Here is a 21,073-nt window from a genome sequence, read left to right on the forward strand (position 1 = left end):
TAAGCTTAAAATGACCTGGATAATCCAAAGCCCTGATCTCTATTTATGAGTATTCTCATCACGGAGGAGAGGGAGCATTCTGAACTCAGGCCCTGATCCCTGATACCCTAGGGAAAACAAGGAGGCAAAAATTTCTCTATATATCTATGACAAAACTTCAGTTTCCTTCATTTGAGACTTAGCCTTCCCTTCAATCAACGAGCTTGAGACTTTGAACTGGCTTAGGTTTAGGTCCTGCGTCAGAAGCAGTGACTTTAGACTTCGGCTCCCCCAACCTAGAGTTTGCAGTTACAGAGGCAAAATACACTAAGTGTCTGCACGTTGAATAATTTCTACTAATACGTGCTTAAGCATCTAGTGCCACAGATGCCTCTTTCGGACCACATGCTGTCCTTGTACATTTTGGAAATTGTACACCTTCTGCCTATGAAGATTCATATGACAAGCTGGCCTGTGCTACTTGCTGACATCCTTGGTCCCAGGCATCGTTCCCTGGAAAGCAGGCTCACGAGTGAGGCAGCATGGGGACACTGGTTGGGGAATGTTCTTGAGGTCAGTGTCTCTGGAAAGAGAAAGCAGGATTGGGCACATGAGGGAGTTGAGCAGAATGCAGTAGAATTAAAGCCAAAGCCGATAGCCCAGGGGGACCCAGAGCTGGTAGGTCTCCAGAGAGAAGCCAAATTGGGGCACCTGGGCCAGACCCTTATCCAGGATTTCATCTCTTACATACCTGCTGTACCTTTATTCATGCTTGATTTACTTTCAGAGAAGCTGATCTTTTCATATTTCTCCCCAGATTTCCTCAATTACAGTTTTATTTTTGCTCTTTCTTGAACATATGAAGAGTCTATAACATTATTTTTGTCAATACCCTAGAAATGTGTTTTATATTAGACAATTTTTTAACCTTGTTACGGAAAAGAAAGAAATTTTTAGCCTGTTTTCAGGGAAGATTTCAACCTTGGGGCTATCTCCATCCCATGTGTGTACTTAAGAAGAATGCTAACACCCCTGCAGACTGTGGAGGTGTCACCGCTCTTGCAGAGACTGGGCACAAAGAACCACCTGGTGGAGGAGAAGGAACTCCAGTCCATATAAGCCAGGTGGCTGTCCCTGACCAGCTATGTAGCCAACCCCAGGCAATTTAATGATGGGGTTTCCCAAGACCCAGTCTCTTGGGTATGGGTCTGCTCCCAGTTGGCTTCCATGTCCATACTTCATCCTCCACAGCAGCTGCCTGTGGCCCTAGAATGTGGCCTGGAGGCCTCAGCTTGACAGGACTAGCCCATCAGGAGTCTCCTTCAAAATGGGAGAGATGAAGGGATGGCTCCCCTGACCATTTGTAGGAGCGGGTTCCCTTACCTCCCTCCAAGAGGTGTGATTGCTTTGCTAGAGAAGCTCACAGAACTGAGAGAAACACCTATTTATGTTTATCAGTTTCTTAAAGGATATGATAAAGATACAGATGAAGAGCTAGATGGAGATACATAGGATGAGGTCTGGGAGGGTCCTGGGTACAGCAGCTTCTGTCCTCGTGGAGATGGAGTGCATCTCTTTCTCTCTGTGGATTGTTCATCTGTGTGGAAGCTCTCTAAACCTTGCACTCTTGAGACTCGTGAAGGCTTGCTTACCTAGACATGATCGATTATTATCTATGTGTCAAGCCCCTCTCCCCTCACTAGATGGGGGAATGGGGCAGCAAATTCCATGTTTCTAATCCTGGCTTGGTCTTTCTGGTGACCAGTGCCCATCCTGGAGCCCATTTGGGGGCATCTTCACAGAATAAAAGATGCTCCTAGAGCTTTTATCTCCTAGGAAATTATAAGGGTTTTCAGAGCTCTGTCAGGGGCTGGGAGCAGAGACCAATCTCTATATTTTCTAGTATCTCACAGACATAAATCAAGATTTCTGGAGGACCACCATCCTTTCAGAGGCTGTGGGGACTGCGGTTCCCACTCAAAGGTAGCCAATCCCCTATCACATACTCCAGCACACCAAGCAGTGGGTGTTGTAAAGGACACTCAGCCCAGGGCAAGAAAGAGCTGTTGGGGAAGTTCTTATAGCAGAGACCTGGACTTTAACTCTTAGCCCTCCTTCCCTTTGGACTGCTCAGGAGGAAATGGCTTCCCCAGGCCCGTTGCTCACCTTGAGGTCCTTTTGGTAACAAATGTATTTGCCTATTTTAGAAAAATCAAATAGAGAATATGAGTGTTATATCTAAAATGAAGAATATTAATTGAACTATATAGGTTCTTATTAGGAAATGAGTGAGTTCTTCTTCGAAGGGAACTCTGAGCCTCCTCCCTTTTTTCTTGAAATAAACTTCTGCTTCTAAAGTCCAGTTAAGAGAAAGAAAAAGGTTGTTCAAAAGTCACGTGAATGTCATCTTCTGTGAGTAAACAGGGAAACTTTACATGGACTCCTCATTTTTAGGAATATAACATCTTTTAAAAGATTCTGTCTCCTGTAAGCCAAATTCTGTTGCTTTACCAAATGACCTATGGTACGCAATTCTGAACCTAAGAGATTCCTTTTTCCCTTGTGGAATGAGGACAGAGAATTCAGTAGTTTCTAGGATCCTTTTCTGCCCCCCCCCCCACGCCTGCCAGGGAACATGTGACTTTGAATGTCCAACAAATGTAAGTTCCTTAAGTACTGTCATCAGAGCCCACAAGTTCTCCATTTTCTATGGTGGAGCTTTATATCCTTCTTCTTACCCACTGCCACCCAAGGAGCACATAAATGGCTTTTCAACTTGCTTTGATATCTATGATTTGTCTGACATTTGACCTACCTTTAAGGACAAGGGGAGGCTATTCTGATCGTCAAGCACCTCCTTGTGTTGAGTCAAGAATACTAGGTATCAGCCTCAGGAGGTTTTGTGTGTAGTGCAGGAATATGCTCAGCATAACTGACCCAAAAGACAGGTGAAACACATATTCATGCCTGGAGCTCAAGAAACTCTCTGAGGCCAGGTTGTAGCATCACAATACTGGCAGTTAAATTTGGAAAATTGATAGCCAGCGGTTCTTTTCTTTTTCTTTCTTTTTTCCACCCTCATGAGATACATCCGCTAGTGAAGATACTTAGAGTGATTGAAGATACTTTATGACAATTCCCTAAATCCAGATTTTTCTGATGTTCCAGAAATTCGAGCAGTGGTTTCTTTTTTTTTTCTTTTTTACTAAACCAAAGGTTTATTTTTTTTATTTTTTATTTATTTTTCATTGGTGTTCAATTTGCTAATATACAGAATAACCCCCAGTGCCAGTCACCCATTCACTCCCACCCCCGCCCTTCTCCCCTTCTACCACCCCTAGTTCGTTTCCCAGAGTTAGCAGTCTTTACGTTCTGTCTCCCTTTCTGATATTTCCCACACATTTCTTCTCCCTTCCCTTATATTCCCTTTCACTATTATTTATATTCCCCAAATGAATGAGAACATATAATGTTTGTCCTTCTCCGACTGACTTACTTCACTCAGCAAGCAGTGGTTTCTAACTGAAGCACAGATTGCAAGATTCTCTAAACAACTAACAGTGTTTAGCAGGTCCACTGTTTCAAAAAGGCTATTTGAATTTTGTTTTATTAAGAGAAAGCTGCAAACCAACACAGTTGAAAAATATCCCAACTTCCTTTTTTAATTTGGAATTGTATTTACATAGTGTCATAGTTCACATTTCCAGTCTAGGAATGTTGTTTTCTTTGTTGTTGAAATAGTGAATGAGGGAATGAGAGACAATTTTGAAAACAAAATCATTAGAATATATAGTTCAACAGGAAAATCATACGTGAGGTACCTTCACTGGAGAACGTATTCGGGAGCACGGACTGGCCTCTATGAGTGGAAGCTTAGTGTGCCTGGGGAAATACAGCCTCTTCCACATACTCCCCATGATAGGAGCCAACGAAAGCAGTGGGCTGTGTTTCTATGCAAATGAGACTCACACTCCTTACTCATGCTTGACACTCTTATTTCTTTACCATAAGGACCAAGGCACTAGACTGTTGCTTGAATTTTCTATTATGACACCTCTGGATACATTTCTTGTTCATTGTATTCTCTTGTCTCTAGGATCCTCCCAGCCTCCCAGTAGGATGGCCCTGAGTTCATTTGTAGCAGCTAGAATGGGGCAGGGAGGGGCCATTGTGTCTGTGTCCAGGTCATGTTGGCCTAGGTTGTCCCTGTGGAGGAAATGACTACAATTGTTTTCAACCATATGCAATACTGTGGCTGAGGTGAAAGAAGGAAAAAGAACATGTCTGGGTACTGACCACACAGTTTCTGCTCCCAGTGCATCTGCTTTGCCCAGGCATCCTTCAGAGTCCTTACCTTGCTGAGGTGCTATTAATGAATTTTTGGGAGAGGAGACAGCTTTAAGAATTCAAGCAGGTTTTAAAGCCTTGCATCTTATCTAACCTCCCACTCTGACCTCTGGAGTCCCCTGTGGATTCAGGGACAGCGGACATGCTGCAGATACCTCACCCAGCCCAGATGTCAGGCTGATATGGCTGCAAGTCTTCCTGTCTGTAGGACTGATGTTTCTCCCACTGTGCTGCAGTCCTCACACACTCCCTCTCTGAGGGCCACTAGCTGCCCTAGGTTGCTTCCCCAGGTTTTGGAGGCAATGCTCTGATTTTCTTAAGATGGTGATTTTTATTACAAATGCTGTTTTCTATGTTTTATTTGAAGATTAGAGTCAACATGCTTGATGTTTTCCTATTATATTTCTCTTTCCAAAAGGAACGTCCAAGTTATTCATTGCAACTTCCTTATTCCCCAGTGGTTATCCCATGGTGATTCTTATTAAATATGTGTGTTGGTCTCAAGATTGTTTTTTCATTTTGCAGTGCCCTAATAATTGTAATTTGGGAGGGTTGATTTGACATAACTGCTCTTAGGACCCTTTCCATGCCAGAAGAAAAGAGAATGAGCACAAGACATGCTTTCCTGGGTACGATGTTCCTACCTTGTACTCCTATCTCAATATATTCTACTACATACTTTGTAAGTTTATAGTTTTTGTAGAGGAGTGCCTGAGTGATACATTTGTTTAATTTCTAACTGGTTTTGGCTTGGGTGGTGATCTCAGGGTTTTGAGATGAAGCCCTGCATGGGGTCCTACCCAGAGAATGGGGTCTACATGTTACTCTCTCTTCCTTTCCCTCTGCCTCTTCCTCCCCCACTCTCCAAAATAAATATGTCTTTAAAAAAAGTGTTACTTATTTGATAAATGACTTTTGTGGGCATTGTAGAAAGTTGATTTCATTTTTCCTATATAGGAATGACACAGTTCCTTACAATTATTTATGAAGTAGTTAATCTTTATCTAGTGTGTGCACACCCATGTACACATACACACCTGCAGTGAAATGACTACAACAATTCATCCAAGTTTGACTGTTTGACTCAATAGAATTAAGCAACAAAAGTTTTTACTTTCAGCGTTTCCTTGAAACTTAGGAATGAGACAAAATTTTCTTCCCATCAAGATAAATGATAACTTATCAGAAGCCTGAAGAGCAACTCAGATGTACCCATAGATTTTTCTGGCTGATGAAAATATAACAGTACCAGTGGAACATCATCTGGGCAGAGGAGAGCAGGATGGGTCTTCAGAGAGAAGAGAAAATAAAAGATTCAAAGAAGCAGACAGGCCAGGACAAAAGTGCTGGTACACTGCCACCAGAAGCTCTAGTACTTTTCTGTCAGGACCAGGCTGCAACAATGCCTGAGCTTTGCTCTCTCCTCCAACACTAGATGGAGAGGAAACAAGCAGAAGTGGAAGGGAGAGAGCAGGCGATTGGGGGAAAGAGTTTGCTCTTTATTAGGCAGTCTAGTTGATTGATCATTAAGAGGATTCCAGAAAAGAACGTGGAGACAAACTTGAACATCTTAGATTGTCCACAGCCCACACTGTCTCTTCCACTCTTATCCCAATAATAAGTTCTCAAGGATTCATAAATCACAACCTATGAGCATAATCAGGTTCAATTCTGGGGTGATTCTGGGGGAAGGTAATGATACAATGTACCCAGATAGGTTGGAAGGAATGAAAAGGAACTCTACAATACTTTGACAAATAAAAGACTTAGTTGATCAAACACATACAAAATAAATAATCAAAAAGGAAATGACATTTCAATGAAGTGATATATTTACTAAGAAGAGCCAAGGAGAAGAGGCAGCAATTCATGACACAATAGGGTTTACAGAAGTCACTTCTCCTGTAAGGTGGTCCAGCCACCAGCCCTAAATTTTCCATGTATCCCAACCATTTTGGAAGTGCCTTCTCTCTAGAACTTAGTGTTATGTATGGAGTAAGATCTCACCATGTAAACTGACAGCAGAACTCCTCCATGACTCCAGCTCTGCTCCATAGAAAGGTACAGGTGGGATCTCCCTGTGTCAGACAAGCAGAAAAAATTTGTATTGCAGATCGTAAATTTCAGTGGGGCAAGGGACAGGTCTCCCAGGTCCTGTTTCTATTAAAGGTTCTTAAATCTCTGTGCATGGAATCTCTGTGGAGTCAGATAAAATCTTTGATGTTTTCTCACGAAAATGTTTTTAAAAGCAAAAAATAAAAAAAGGAATAGGTGGAAGCTATAAATACAAACATAAAATTTTTTAATTAGTGATTTAATAATATATCCTATATTAATGTATGAAATAAGAAAATCTGGTTGCAAAAAAACAAATTATTCTGTGACAGATATTCTCCAGGGTATAAGGAGATTAGTCTCAGACTGAGAGAAAATATTTGCAAAAACACATCTGAGAAGGGGAGGTGGGTGCAGGGAGGGGGTAACTGGGTGACAGGCATTAAGGGGGGCACATGAGCACTGGGTGTTATACTATATGTTGGCAAATTGAATTTAAATAAAACAAAAAAAATGTTCTATGAAAAAAGCCACATCTGACCAAGGACTATTATTTAACGTTTACAAAGAACACTTAAAACTCAACAATAAGAAACAATCCAATTAAAAAATGGGCAAAGAGCTGAACAGATACCTCATCAGAAAATAGAAGATGGATATCAAACAGGCATATGAAAGATGTTCAACATTATGTGTCATTAAAGAAATTTTAATCAGAGATGCTACTACACACCTATTGTAGTGGCCAAAATCCAGAACACAGACAGCTCCAAATGCTGATGAGGATGTTGAGGAACACAAAGTAGTATTCCCTGCTGGTGGAAATGCAAAAAAGGAGCAGCCATTTTGAAAAAACAATTTGGCATTTTCTTACAGAACTAAATGTACTCTTATCACACAATTCAGCGATCAGACTTTTTGGTATTTACCCAAGGAAGTTATGTCCATAGAAAAAACTTGCACACCAATGTACATAGTAGATTTACTCATAATTTGTAAAACTTGTATGTAACCAAGATGTCGGTCCCAAGGCAAATGGATAAATAAACCATGATGCGTCCAGACAATGAGATATTATTCGGCTCAAAAAGGCATAATCTACCTTCCATGGAGACAGCAAAAAGTTCAGTGGTTGTCAGGGGTTAGAGGGGAATAGGCAAAACACAGAAGAGTTTTTGGACATTGTACATTTGTCCAAACCCATAGAATTATCAACACCTAGAGTGAACTATACTGTAAACTGGACATTTGGGATGATAATGATGCATCAGTGTAGGTTTATTGGTTGTAACAAAAATATTACTCAGGAAAGGATGTTGATGATGATGGGGGGCTGTGCATATGTGGATGAAGGTAGTATATGGAATTATCTGAATTCTGATTACATATACCATGGTTCTAATATTTTGGGATAAGCAATTTTAGGAAATAAATGAACTTTATTACTCAACCTGGAACAGGATCATGTTGTTCTGTAGACTGAATCATTCTTTTATTTCTATCACACCATGTAATTGACATGACCCTAAATTGGGTCAGAGATAATTTTTGAGCACTATTTTATTTTATTTTATTTCTTTCGAAATACAGAATTTTATTTAGAAACTGTGTCAAGTAAGGAAAAAAAAAAACCAAACCCTCTCAAGAAAGACCATGTGGAAAATGGGTTCCCAATAAAATGGAATTTTAGGGCAACAAAAGTCTAAAAGGCCACAAGAGACAAATAGCACCACTGTTACTTGAACAATGGCTAGTTACCTGCATTTTTTGGCATTGTTAATCACTGAAGCTGAGTTCTCCTCTGAATTCCACACAGAGCACACCCAACACAACAATATTATCATAAAATATCTGCTTTCTACACACATTTTAGGACAAGCTACCACCAGGAACAAATCAGTACAAATATATCAGGGGTTGAACAATCTCAGTAGTGGGTGACACACATTTTGCAGAATTCTGCTAAACAAAGGAACTGAATAGTCTAGGGCAAAGCAATTGAGGAAGAGTAAAGGAATGAACTATTTTAAAAATTAATAATTCAGACACAGTACTGTATGTACCTTCTGGAAAAGAAAATTAACATTTAGTAACACGCTAACAAATTTTATCTCCAAAGAGATTAGTGCACTGGCAAAGTATTCAGATAAAGGTGGAGGGTGATGGGACAGCAGTACCAACAACACCCAATCTTGCAGATTCCATGGTAGCGATGGCCTTCACTGGTCACTCTGTTTGCCAGAGGTTCAGAAAGAACTTGCAGCATGAGCACCTGCCTGCTGAACTTACACTCTAGGCAGCAAACTTTAAGGAGCCAAAGAGGAGTCCTCAGTGGACAAGAGGAGCAGAGAAGAAAAACATGTTCAGTGTAAACTTAAAAGACAGTAAAATGGGACATGACCCCCACTCAAATCCCAGAGATGTCAGCAAGTTCCCCAAAGTAGCTGTTAAAAACTGGACCCACCTCATTTCTCAAAAAGCACAATACATAGAAATTTCAGGGATAATTGGAAAAATCATCAGAGAATTGTTCAATGAAATTCAAGCACTTCAACTCAAACATCTCTGGGCTGAAACATGCCCTCTATTCATCCAGACAACAACCCCTCTTGCTTCTTAAAGCAGGGATATGATTGGTCAAGGACACTAAATGGCTTTTCGGAGCTACTTTTTAAACTTCCCTTTTGGGTCAAGGTCTAGGGCTCTGAGGATTCAAGCAGCCCTGCAGGCCAGTGCACAGCAGATTCCAAAGCTCCAGAGGCCTAGCCCTTCCTTCCCAGACACCATGTCAAACACCTAAAATCTCTGGTCATGTTTCAGTTTATATTTTGAGATATGGAAGAGATATTTTAAATTCTCTTAAGGCACTTATTTATTTAAACGTTCTCTGCTGAGATTTCATACCAGCTTAACATTCAGTCTTCACATTTCTCTACTGGGGACTCCACCTCAGTGTGTGACATATAAGCACCTTCTCCAGCAGTGTTACCAGCGTCCACATAGTGAGTCCCATGGTCAGTCTCTCTGTTCCCCAGGTGACCCAACTAGATGATAATACTGCTCTGCTACAGGGTAAAAGCTCCTAACTCAAACTCATGGGGAAAGGGGTGACACTTCTGTAAAGCGCCCTTTAAGAAGAGGTACTATTTGCTGAGGAAAAGAAACCAGTGAGTATTCTAAGGATAATAAAAGAGGGTATTTTACAGTTAAGAACATGATTTGGAGAGAAGCATTCAGATGTTGCTCTGCTGGTCCAGGCTGTTAATACTCCTCCTGTTCCTCCTGCGGACCCCCTTCAGCAGGTATCACAAAGCCTTGGTGTGTGGCATAGAGAATATCCACGATCCTCTGCAGTACAAGATTGTTTTCTCCCTCATTCTCCTGGCAGATCAAGTCAATGTTCCTTAGCTTTCCAAAGTAGAAATCTCTTTCTTTTTCCAAGTCTTTGATGGTGAGTTTCAAAACGTTGACCTGCTGAATCAACACAGCCGCTTGGCCATCCCCCTTGCCCATGCCCACAACAGGATTCTTTTGCACCCCACACTGGCCAGCCTTAAGGGTTGTGGTAGTTCTGTGTGTCGCAGTGGGCCTCTGGGGAGCCGACCGGCTAGGGCTGAGGGGTTTCTTCAGTTTGTTCAGAGCTGGAGTAACGAGGGAGGGAGCCACTGCAGTTTCTTGGCCTTGTCTGGCAGCTACTGGGTCATAGTCTGTCCCATCATAGTTGGCATCAAAAAACTTCCTGAACCACTGAACAAATTCAAAATTGTCTTGAAACTTCCCTTTTACTAATTTGTCCACAGGAATGATTTTGTCAACACCCATTCTCTTAAAGCCTGCTTGTAGTATTTTGAAGTTCTGGATGTATTCATGCTCTAGCTTAGCCCGAAATTTCACTTTCTTCAAGGCAATGCAGCCAGGGAACAGGATGTCCATAAACTGACAGTAGGCCGCACCTGAGCACAGCTGTTCGAGCTTTGTCAGATTCAGCCGCAGGGACTCATTGATCCAGGCCAGCATGTCATGTCGACTTCTGTTTTCACTGGTGACTGACGTTGAGTAGACATTCACTGCCATCTTCCAGTCTTGGCAGGCCGGCGTCCACTGCCTGCGTTGGGGACTTCGGTTCCATCTTCATCCTAGTCAAACCGCCCGCCCACGCGATGACCTCACACGCACCCCACCCCCACCTCCACCCCACGTTATGCAGCGACGGACCATTAAGCACTCTTTTAATTGAGATCTACTCAAAGCATATCATTTCTATCCATTTTCAAGAAAGCATGCAATTCTGATTCCTTTTCAGGTAACACCATGTTCTATAAAAATAATGTATTTTATTCATCATTCTCAGTCATTTTTCCTGAGGGAATAGCAAGTGTGGAATGCTATCCAGAGAACATGATAATGGAGTAATTATTGTAACTGGAAAAGGAGAAGTTAAGAGAGTGTGAAAATAAGCACTAATAAATTCTGAATGATACCCAAGTATTATCCTTTTGGAAATATAGCCACATTTCTTTGCTCCAAAATGTATTCAACTTCCAATGTTACAAATATGCCTCAATATTCTGATTCTCGGGCTGACTAAATGTAGTTGACCGAAGCACACAAGGCAGGGAGGGTCGGGATGAGATACAAGTGAGCTCTCCCTCCAGCCTGTTGCTCAGAGAGCACTTGCATCACCTCCGTTCTTGAGCTGCTTCTGCCCCACGAAGGCTGCTGCAGCTCATGGGGCTGTAACATGGTCCAGAGCTCTCAGCTGCACATTACTGCCCTGGGTTCTCCAGCATCTGCCACTGACGCCAACTCAGACACTCTGCGGCACCTGCTCCCCACTCAAGGAACACATTTACAGACTGGTGACGGGCCAGAGAGGTTTGTGTTCAGGGCTGAACCACTGTGGGAGGAGAGTGTGTACCTTGCCCGCAGTAATAAACTCCAGCATCGTCAGCCTCCACTCTGCTGATCTTCAGGGTGAAATCTGTCCCTGACCCGCTGCCACTGAACCTGTCTGACACGCCAGTGAAGTGGTTGGACACCCTATAGATCAGGCCCTGTGGAGACTGGCCTGGCTTCTGCATGTACCAATCCAAATAGGTGTTCCCATTACTGTGCAGGAGGCTCTGATTGGCCCTGCAGGAGATGGAGGCCGTCTCTCCAGGGCTGACAGACAGGGACAGTGGAGTCTGTGTCATGACGATATCTCCGCTGGATCCTAGGTAAGGAGAGACAAGGACAAAGGTCAAACATTATGAGCTATTTTATGATTTTGTGTTTTATATATTTTAGGCTAAATCATTTTGATTTATGATTCATACTCCAAATATATCTAGTTTCTATGGATAACTCCAAAATTGCAAAGGGCTAAATAGACTCTTTCTTTTTCAAAATCTCAAAAAGCACAGTTTATTATTCTTTTCAGTTTCTTCTTAATTTTCATAGGTCTAAAAATTAAATTCCCCTCATTGGAGGGCAATCTCCCCCATGCACAGAATACACAGGGAGAGAAACAGCACCAGGGGAGCTGACCATCCACGCCCCCATGTCTTTCCCCATCCCCGCCCTGTCCTTACCTGGGATCCAGAGCATCAGCAGCCCCAGGAGCTGAGAAGGGAACCTCATCTTGAGAAGCTGAGCTGAGGAGCCCTAGTAAGTAAAGACAAGCCTAGAGCTGACCTTTATCTCAGACTTTCAAGGGAAGGTCCTCCCCAGGGAACAATATGCAAATCCCCTGGTGGGTGTGGCAGAGTGGAAAGAGGCACAGGCAGGTGCAGGTCCCTCTCCTGCCAGTGTAGTAGCTTAAAAGGTCTTCTGTGCTGGGAGGAAAGCTAACAGAGACAAATTCTTTACTGCCTGAGTAGGAAGGAGGATCGAAGGGTAAAGTCAGGATCTGTGGGAAGACAGTGCTCAGAGTCCTGCCCTTCTGTGAAACCAGCAGAGACGTGAAGGTGTAGTGGCCAGTGTCAATTTCTGGCAGGTGAATGGCCCTCCTGGTGGATTCCTGTCTGCTAAGGTCCCGGGGGAAATAGCTCCCACTTCCACTCCAGCTGAGTGGCACAGGATCCCCAAATCACAGGATGAAATAGAAATAGTTTTAGGGTCGATGGGATCTGCTGTTTCCAAGTTATTAGTTTTAGACAACTGAATAATAATTTAATAATGAATTAAACTCACCCTGGGATGTTGTTAATTTTACTCTATGAGAAGATGAAAATAAAAAGTCCTTTTCAAGTAGAAAAGAATCTCTCTCTTATAGGTAGAGAACTAATAGTCCTGTTGAAGAGAATAGGACAAAGACAAAATTTTATGCTTCTTGCAGTGAGTATATTTGTGGTAACCATTTTTTACAGTCTGGTGTGTATCCTGTCATACTTCTCTCTCCTTCTCCCCAAGTATAGATAGAAAGATAGATAGAAACACACACTCCCCCATGTGGTGTATAGGTGATTTGTCTACACGCACACACATACACAGACACACACTCACTCATCCCATAGCATCAAAAAGATTTCTTAATGGAAGCACTGCTTAAGAGGATGGGACAGAATGAACAATGTTTCATTTTATAGCATTTTATTTTACATTATCTTTTTCGTCTTCATGCTCAGGAAACCCTTTTCCATACAGAGGCTTCCTCATCATGTATAACCAGTTTCTGTCTGGGGTTCTGGTTTCTTCTTAGCTCTGTGTGAGAAGCTATGTTTCTCCCTTGGCTTTTATGTTTGGCATCAACAGCCATGAGCCTGCATTTAGAAGAGATTTTGTATGTAAGAATGGCAAAAACTGGGGTAACTGTTTTAATGTCTAGGCATCACCTGTACCTATGGCTGACATTTTCTTGGGTCTTCAGTGGAAGTCAGTCACTATGGAACGGGGTGCAGGGTCAGAGCTGCTAGGGGCATCCGTTTACCAATCATCTTTCATTAAAATAGGGACATAAAATAGGAACATATGATTGTTCACGTGTCTTCCCGTAATATGTCATATTGATCCTTTGTGAGAATTGTGTCAACTTCAAATAACTTCACAACAAATTGTCACTGCCCTGCAAACAAAATCCTAGAAAACCTGAGAATAGAGTCTGTAGTTCTGTTAGATCTCAAGTAAATTAAAGCCAAAGTCATACTGAATTGAAAAATAACTGAATACTTACAATTCCAGGTATGATTATGCAGAAAAGCTCAGTCTCTGTATCTTCTAGGAAATCTTCCAAGAGTAAGATCTTGTAGTAAGAATGGAAGAGCTTTTGTGTAAAAATGGAACTGAAAGTGAATCTGGAACTCTGTGGAGGGACTTGGTTAGTGATGAAAAATTGTGATAGAAGCATGTGTACAATAGCCCATGTCCCATGTTTTAATAGTTGTCATTTTATTTACTTTTTTTCATGTATTTTCTTCATTGATGCATCTTATAAGCTAGCCAATGCAGTTGTGAATCTTCCTCTTGAAAGTGCCAGCCCTTCTAATGAATCATGCTAGTGAATGATTCAGAAAGATAAGTCCCTTAAAATGAAAAAAATTAGGACAAAAACAAAAAGGAGAATACAAGATAATATAAATCTTAAGATGAGCGTCAAAACTAATCATTACAGATGTTAAATTAAGAATCACATTATGCAACACAGTTTAAAGTATACTAAAATAAAAGGAATCACATTACATGTTATTGCATGTGAATTTCTCAGCCATATTCCACACAAAATGTGGAATTCCACAAAATTTGTAGAATATGGCTGAGAAATTCTTCTTCTGTCATGTTTCTTTTACTCTGTACCAGTTTTAAAAATGTTTTTTACAAAGTGTTCTTCATAGGGGTGGTGGAAGGGGAGGAGGGCGGGGGGTGGGGGTGAATGGGTGACGGGCACTGAGGGGGGCACTTGACAGGATGAGCACTGGGTGTTATTCTGTATGTTGGTAAATTGAACACCAATAAAAAATTAATTTATTATTTAAAAAAACCAAAGTGTTCTTCAGAATGCTTGAATTTGTAACAAGATTACTCTTTGCTATGAAAAATCACATGAAGACTTTGTAAGTCCCCTCTTCATTTGGGTTGCTTAAATCCTAATTTCTTGCCCTAAAATATCTAGAAAAAGCAAAATATTTAAAATTCTTCTTAACAGAAAATGCTTTGAAATTTTCCTATACTACCTGCACACTGAAGAAGAGTATTCCTAATTCTTAACAAGAATCTTTATTTCCTACTTGTTTCCAAACTGTTGTTCCCTGGACAATAAAACTGACCCCATCAAAGCTTGTCACTCCACACTACACAGAAATAAGAAGCATTTGTAAGGGGTATAGGAAGAACCTCTCTGAGGTCCAGGTAGGGAACAGGACTCTAGGAGTCTCTAATCCTGACCTCCATCACCTGAAGAAGCCAGGACTTAAAGCAGGTAGGTCTTATTGCAATTTTGTCTCTGTGCCAGAAGCTGTTCATTCCGATCCATAAAACTGGAAACCAGTGTGTGATTTGTGTGCCTTGGTAACATCTTGGTGGCACAACTATGTGAGCCCCTTACTGTAAGGTCACAGTTTGTAGGTTGTGGAGCGTGTTGCTGTTACACCTTAGGTAGACTTTGATCTACAGATTTTATCAAGCCAGACAGCTCAAACTCACAGTTCTTTGGCCAACATGAAAGACACACAGAAGCCTGTGTCCTGACTAGTCCAAATGGAAGTTCTTTCTGATAAAAGATGAGCTTGTTTTTGGTGAGAACTGAGATCAAGACATCCAGCTAAGGGGAAGAGAGAATTGTTGGGGAATTTTTTATAGCAGAAACCTGGCCTTGGCATCTTTAGCCTTCTTTCCTTTCGGACTGCCCGGGAGGAAGAAGGCTGTCTCATGCCACTTGTTCACTGTGAGGGCTTTTTGGTATAAATGTATTTGCCTATTTAAGAAAAATCAACTAGGGAATATGAGTGTTATATCTAAAATGAAGAATATTAATTGAGCTACATAGGTCTTGGGAGAAAATGAGTGAGTTCTGTTTCAAAGGGAACTCTCTGAGCCTCTTCCCTTTTTCCTTGAAATAAACTTCTGATTCTAAAGTCCAGTTAAGAGAAAGAAAAGGAATGATCAAAAGTGGATGTAGGTCATCTTCGGTGAGAAAACAGGGAAACTACATGGACTCTCTTTAATTTTATGGGAAAACAACATCATTTAGAAGAATCTGTCTCTTGCAGTCCAAATTCTGTTGCTTTACCAAATGACCCATGGTAAGCCACTCTGTGAACCTTAGAGATTTCTTTTTCCCTTGTGAAATGAGGAGAGTGAATTCAGTACTTTCTAGGATCCTTTTCTGCCCCCATTGGGAAAACATGACTTTCAATGGACAGCAACTATAAGTCCCTTAAGTACTGTATCAGAGCCCCCAATTCTCCATTTTCTATGGTGGGGCTTTATATCCTCCTTCCTACCCACTGCCACTCCAGTAGTACAGAAAAGGGTACTCGTATTGCTTTGATATATACACTTTGTCTACAACTGACCCAACTTTAAGGATAAGGGGAGGTTATTATGAGAGTCAAGCCCCGCCTTGTGCTGAGACAAGAATACTAGGCATCAGCCTCAGGAAGCAGATGTGATGTGTGTGGTGTATGAACGCACCCAGCACTGCTGACCCAGCAAAGATAGGTGAGATGCACACACTCATGCCTAGAGCTCAGGAAACTCTCTGAGTCCAGGATGTGAAATCATAATACTGACAGTTAAATTTAGAAAATTCAAGGCAGTGGGTTTTTTTCTTTTTTTGCATCCTCATGAGAAAATACAGTTACTCCCATTATAACCCAAGATACTTTGTGACTAATACCTAAATCTAGGTTTTTCTGGTGTTCCAGAAATTCGAGCAGTTGTTTCCAGCTGAGGCACAGATTGCAAGAGCTACCAAACAACTAACAGTAGTTAGCACATCCACAGTTTCAAAGGTCAACCTGAATTTCTTTTATTAATGACAAACCTGTAAACCAGCAGAGCTGAAAAATATCCCCATTTCCTTTCTTTATTTGGAATTACATTTTATTTTATTTTTCTTAATAATAAATTTATTTTTTATTGGTGTTCAATTTGCCAACATACAGAATAACACCCAGTGCTCATCCCATCAAGTGCCCCCCTCGGTGCCCGTCACCCATTCACTCCAAACCCCCCCCCCGCTTCCACCACGCCTAGTTCGTTTCCCAGAGTTAGGAGTCTTTATGTTCTGTCTCCCTTTCTGATATTTCCTACCCATTTCTTCTCCCTTCCCTTCTATTCCCTTTCACTATTATTTATATTCCCCACATGAATGAGAACATATAATGTTTGTCCTTCTCCGACTGACTTACTTCACTCAGCGTAATACCCTCCAGTTCCATCCACGTTGAAGCAAATGGTGGGTATTTGTCATTTCTAATAGCTGAGTAATATTCCGTTGTATACATAAACCACATATTCTTTATCCATTCATCTTTCAATGGACACCAAGGCTCCTTCCACAGTTTGGCTATTGTGGACATTGCTGCTAGAAACATTGGGATGCAGGTCTCCCGGCGATTCATTGCATCTATATCTTTGGGGTAAATCCCCAACAGCGCAATTGCTGGGTCATAGAGCAGGTCTATTTTTAACTCTTTGAGGAACCTCCACACAGTTTTCCAGAGTGGCTGCACCAGTTCACATTCCCACCAACAGTGTAAGAGGGTTCCCTTTTCTCCGCATCCTCTCCAACATTTGTGGTTTCCTGACTTGTTAATTTTCCCCATTCTCAATGGTGTGAGGTGGTATCCCATTGGGGTTTTGATTTGTATTTCCCTGATGGCAAGTGATGCAGAGCATTTTCTCATGTGCATGTTGGCCATGTCTATGTCTTCCTCTGTGAGATTTCTCTTCGTGTCTTTTGCCCATTTCATGATTGGATTGTTTGTTCCTTTGTTGTGGAGTTTAATAGGTTCTTTATAGATCTTGAAAACTAGCCCTTTATCTGATACGTCATTTGCAAATATCTTCTCCCATTCTGTAGGTTGTCTTTTATTTTGGTGACTGTATCCTTTGCTATGCAAAAGCTTCTTATCTTGATGAAGTCCCAATAGCTCATTTTTGCTTTTGTTTCTTTTGCCTTCGTGGATGTATCCTGCAAGAAGTTACTATGGCTGAGTTCAAAAAGGGTGTTGCCTGTGTTCTCCTCTAGGATTTTGATGGAATCTTGTCTCACATTTAGATCTTTCATCCATTTTGAGTTTATGTTTGTGTATGGTGAAAGAGAGTGGTCTAGTTTCATTCTTCTGCATGTGGATGTCCAATTTTCCCAGCACGATTTATTGAAGAGACTGTCTTTCTTCCAGTGGATAGTCTTTCCTCCTTTATTGAATATTAGTTGACCATGAAGTTGAGGGTCCACTTCTGGATTCTCTATTCTGTTCCATTGATCTATGTGTCTGTTTTTGTGCCAGTACCACACTGTCTTGATGACCACAGCTTTGTAGTACCACCTGAAATCTGGCATTGTGATGCCCCCAGCTATGGTTTTCTTTTTTAAAATTCCCCTAGCTATTCGGGGTCTTTTCTGATTCCACACAAATCTTAAAATAATTTGTTCCAACTCTCTGAAGAAAGTCCATGGTATTTTGATAGGGATTGCATTAAACGTGTACATTGCCCTGGGTAACACTGACATTTTCACAATATTAATTCTGCCAATCCATGAGCATGGAATATTTTTCCATCTCTTAGTGTCTTCCTCAATTTCTTTCAGAAGTGTTCTATAGCTTTTAGGGTATAGATCCTTTACCTCTTTGGTTAGGTTTATTCCTAGGTGTCTTATGCTTTTGGGTGCAATTGTAAATGGGATTGACTCCTTAATTTCCTTTCTTCAGTCTCATTGTTAGTGTATAGAAATGCCACTGACTTCTGGGCATTGATTTTGTATCCTGCCACGCTGCCAAATTGCTGTATGAGTTCTAGAAATCTTGGGGTGGAGGCTTTTGGGTTTTCTATGTAGAGTATCATGTCATCGGCAAAGAGGGAGAGTTTGACTTCTTCTTTGCCAATTTGAATGCCTTTAATGTCTTTTTGTTGTCTGATTGCTGAGGCTAGGACTTCCAGTACTATGTTGAATAGCAGTGGTGAGAGTGGACATCCCTGTCTTGTTCCTGATCTTAGGGGAAAGGCTCCCAGTGCTTCCCTATTGAGAATGATATTTGCTGTGGGCTTTTCGTAGATGGCTTTTAAGATGTTGAGGAATGTTCCCTCTATCCCTACACTCTGAAGAGTTTTGATCAGGAATGGATGGTGTATTTTGTCAAATGCTTTCTCTGCATCTAATGAGAGGATCATATGGTTCTTGGTTTTTCTCTTGCTGATATGATGAATCACACTGATTGTTTTATGAGTGTTGAACCAGCCTTGTGTCCCGGGAATAAATCCTACTTGGTCATGGTGAATAATTTTCTTCATGAACTATTGGATCCTATGGGCTAGTATCTTGTTGAGAATTTTTGCATCCATGTTCATCAGGGATATTGGTCTATAATTCTCCTTTTTGGTGGGGTCTTTGTCTGGTTTTGGAATTACGGTGATGCTGGCCTCATAGAACGAATTTGGAAGTACTCCATCTCTTTCAGCTTTAGTAGAATGGGTATGGTTTCTTCTTTAATCGTTTGATAGAATTCCCCAGGGAAGCCATCTGGCCCTGGACTTTTGTGTCTTGGGAGGTTTTTGATGGCTGCTTCAATTTCCTCCCTGGTTATTGGCCTGTTCAGGTTTTCTGTTTCTTCCTGTTCCAGTTTTGGTAGTTTGTGGCTTTCCAGGAATGCGTCCATTTCTTCTAGCTTGCCTAATTTATTGGCGTATAGCTGTTCATAATATGTTTTTAAAATCGTTTGTATTTCCTTGGTGTTGGTAGTGATCTCCCCTTTCTCATTCATGATTTTATTAATTTGAGTCTTCTCTCTCTTCTTTTTAATAAGGTTGGCTAATGGTTTATCTGTCTTCATAATTCTTTCAAAGAACCAACTCCTGGTTTTGTTGATCTGTTCCACAGTTCTTCTGGTCTCGATTTCATTGAGTTCTGCTTGAATCTTTATTAACTCTCTTCTTCTGCTGGGTGTCGGATCTATTTGCTGTTTTTTTCTCTAGCTCCTTTAGGTGTAAGGTTAGCTTTTGTATTTAAGTTCTTTCCAGTTTTTGGATGGATGCTTGTATTGGTATGTATTTCCCCCTCAGGACTGCTTTTGCTGCATCCCAAAGATTTTGAACGATTGTATCTTCATTCTCATAAGTTTCCATGAATCTATTCAATTCTTCCTTAATTTCCCGGTTGACCCTTCATCTTTTAGCAGGATGGTCCTTAACCTCCACGTGTTTGAGGTCCTTCCAAACTTCTTGTTGTGATTTAGTTCTAATTTCAAGGCATTATGGTCTGAGAATATGCAGGGGACAATCCCAATCTTTTGGTATCGGTTCAGACCCGATCTGTGACCCAGTATGTGGTCTATTGTGGAGAAAGTTCCATATGCACTTGAGAAGAATGTGTATTCAGTTGAGTTTGGATGTAAAGTTCTGTAGATATCTGTGAAATCCATCTGGTCCAGTGTATCATTTAAAGCTCTCGTTTCTTTGGAGATGTTGTGTTAGAAGACCTATCGAGGGTAGAAAGCACTAGATTGAAGTCACCAAGTATAAGTGTATTATTATCTAAGTATGTCTTAATTTTGGTTATTAATTGATTGATATATTTGGCAGCTCCCACATTCGGGGCATATATATTGAGGATTGTTAAGTCCTCTTGTTGGATAGATCCTTTAAGTATGAGATAGTGTCCCTCTTCATCTTTCACTACAGTCTTCAGGGTAAATTTTAGTTTATCTGATATAAGGATGGCTACCCCTGCTTTCTTTTTAGGACCATTTGAATGGTAAATGGTTCTCCAACCTTTTATTTTCAGGCTGTAGGTGTCCTTCTGTCCAAAATGAGTCTCTTATAGACAGCAAATAGATGGGTCCTGCTTTTTTATCCAGTCTGACACCCTGCGCCTTTTGATGGGGTCATTAAGCCCATTCACATTCAGAGTTACTATTGAAAGATATGAGTTTAGTGTCATCATGATATCTATTCAGTCCCTGTTTTTGTGGATTGTTCCATTGGACTTCTTCTTAAAGGGGAATTTTAAGAGTCCCCCTTAAAATTTCTTGCAGAGCTGGTTTGGAGGTCACATATTCTTTCAGTTCCTGCCTGTCTTGGAAGCTCTTTATCTCTCCTTCCATTCTGAATGAGAGCCTTGCTGGATAAAGTATTCTTGGTTGCATGTTTTTCTCATTTAGGACCCTGAATATATCCTGCCAGCCCTTTCTGGCCTGCCAGGTCTCTGTGGAGAGGTCTGCTGTTACCCTAATACTCCTCGCCATAAAAGTCAGGGGTTTCCTGTCTCTTGCTGCTTTAAGGATCTTCTCTTTATCTTTGGAATTTGCAAGCTTAACTATTAGATGTCGAGGTGTTGAATGGTTTTTATTGATTTTAGGGGGGATCTCTCTATTTCCTGGCTCTGAATTCCTGTTTCCCTTCCCAGATTAGGAAAGTTTTCAGCTATGATTTGTTCAAATACATATTCTGGCCCTCTGTCCCTTTCGGCACCCTTTGGAACTCCAATTAAACGTAGGTTTTTCTTCCTCAGGCTGTCGTTTATTTCCCTTAATCTATCCTCATGGTCTTTTAA

General features: G+C 41.2%; 1 pseudogene and 1 gene segment (V, D, J or C); both read right to left on the reverse strand.

Moving 5' to 3' along the window:
* LOC140601357 (immunoglobulin kappa light chain-like) overlaps positions 1 to 21,073 on the reverse strand; it is a 201,365-nt gene that overhangs the window by 96,714 nt on the left and 83,578 nt on the right.
* On the reverse strand, positions 336 to 10,543 carry LOC140601356 (microtubule-associated protein RP/EB family member 1 pseudogene; annotated as a pseudogene).

The sequence above is a fragment of the Canis lupus genome, chromosome 12, assembly GCF_048164855.1.
Source record: "Canis lupus baileyi chromosome 12, mCanLup2.hap1, whole genome shotgun sequence".
Lineage (NCBI taxonomy): Eukaryota > Metazoa > Chordata > Mammalia > Carnivora > Canidae > Canis > Canis lupus.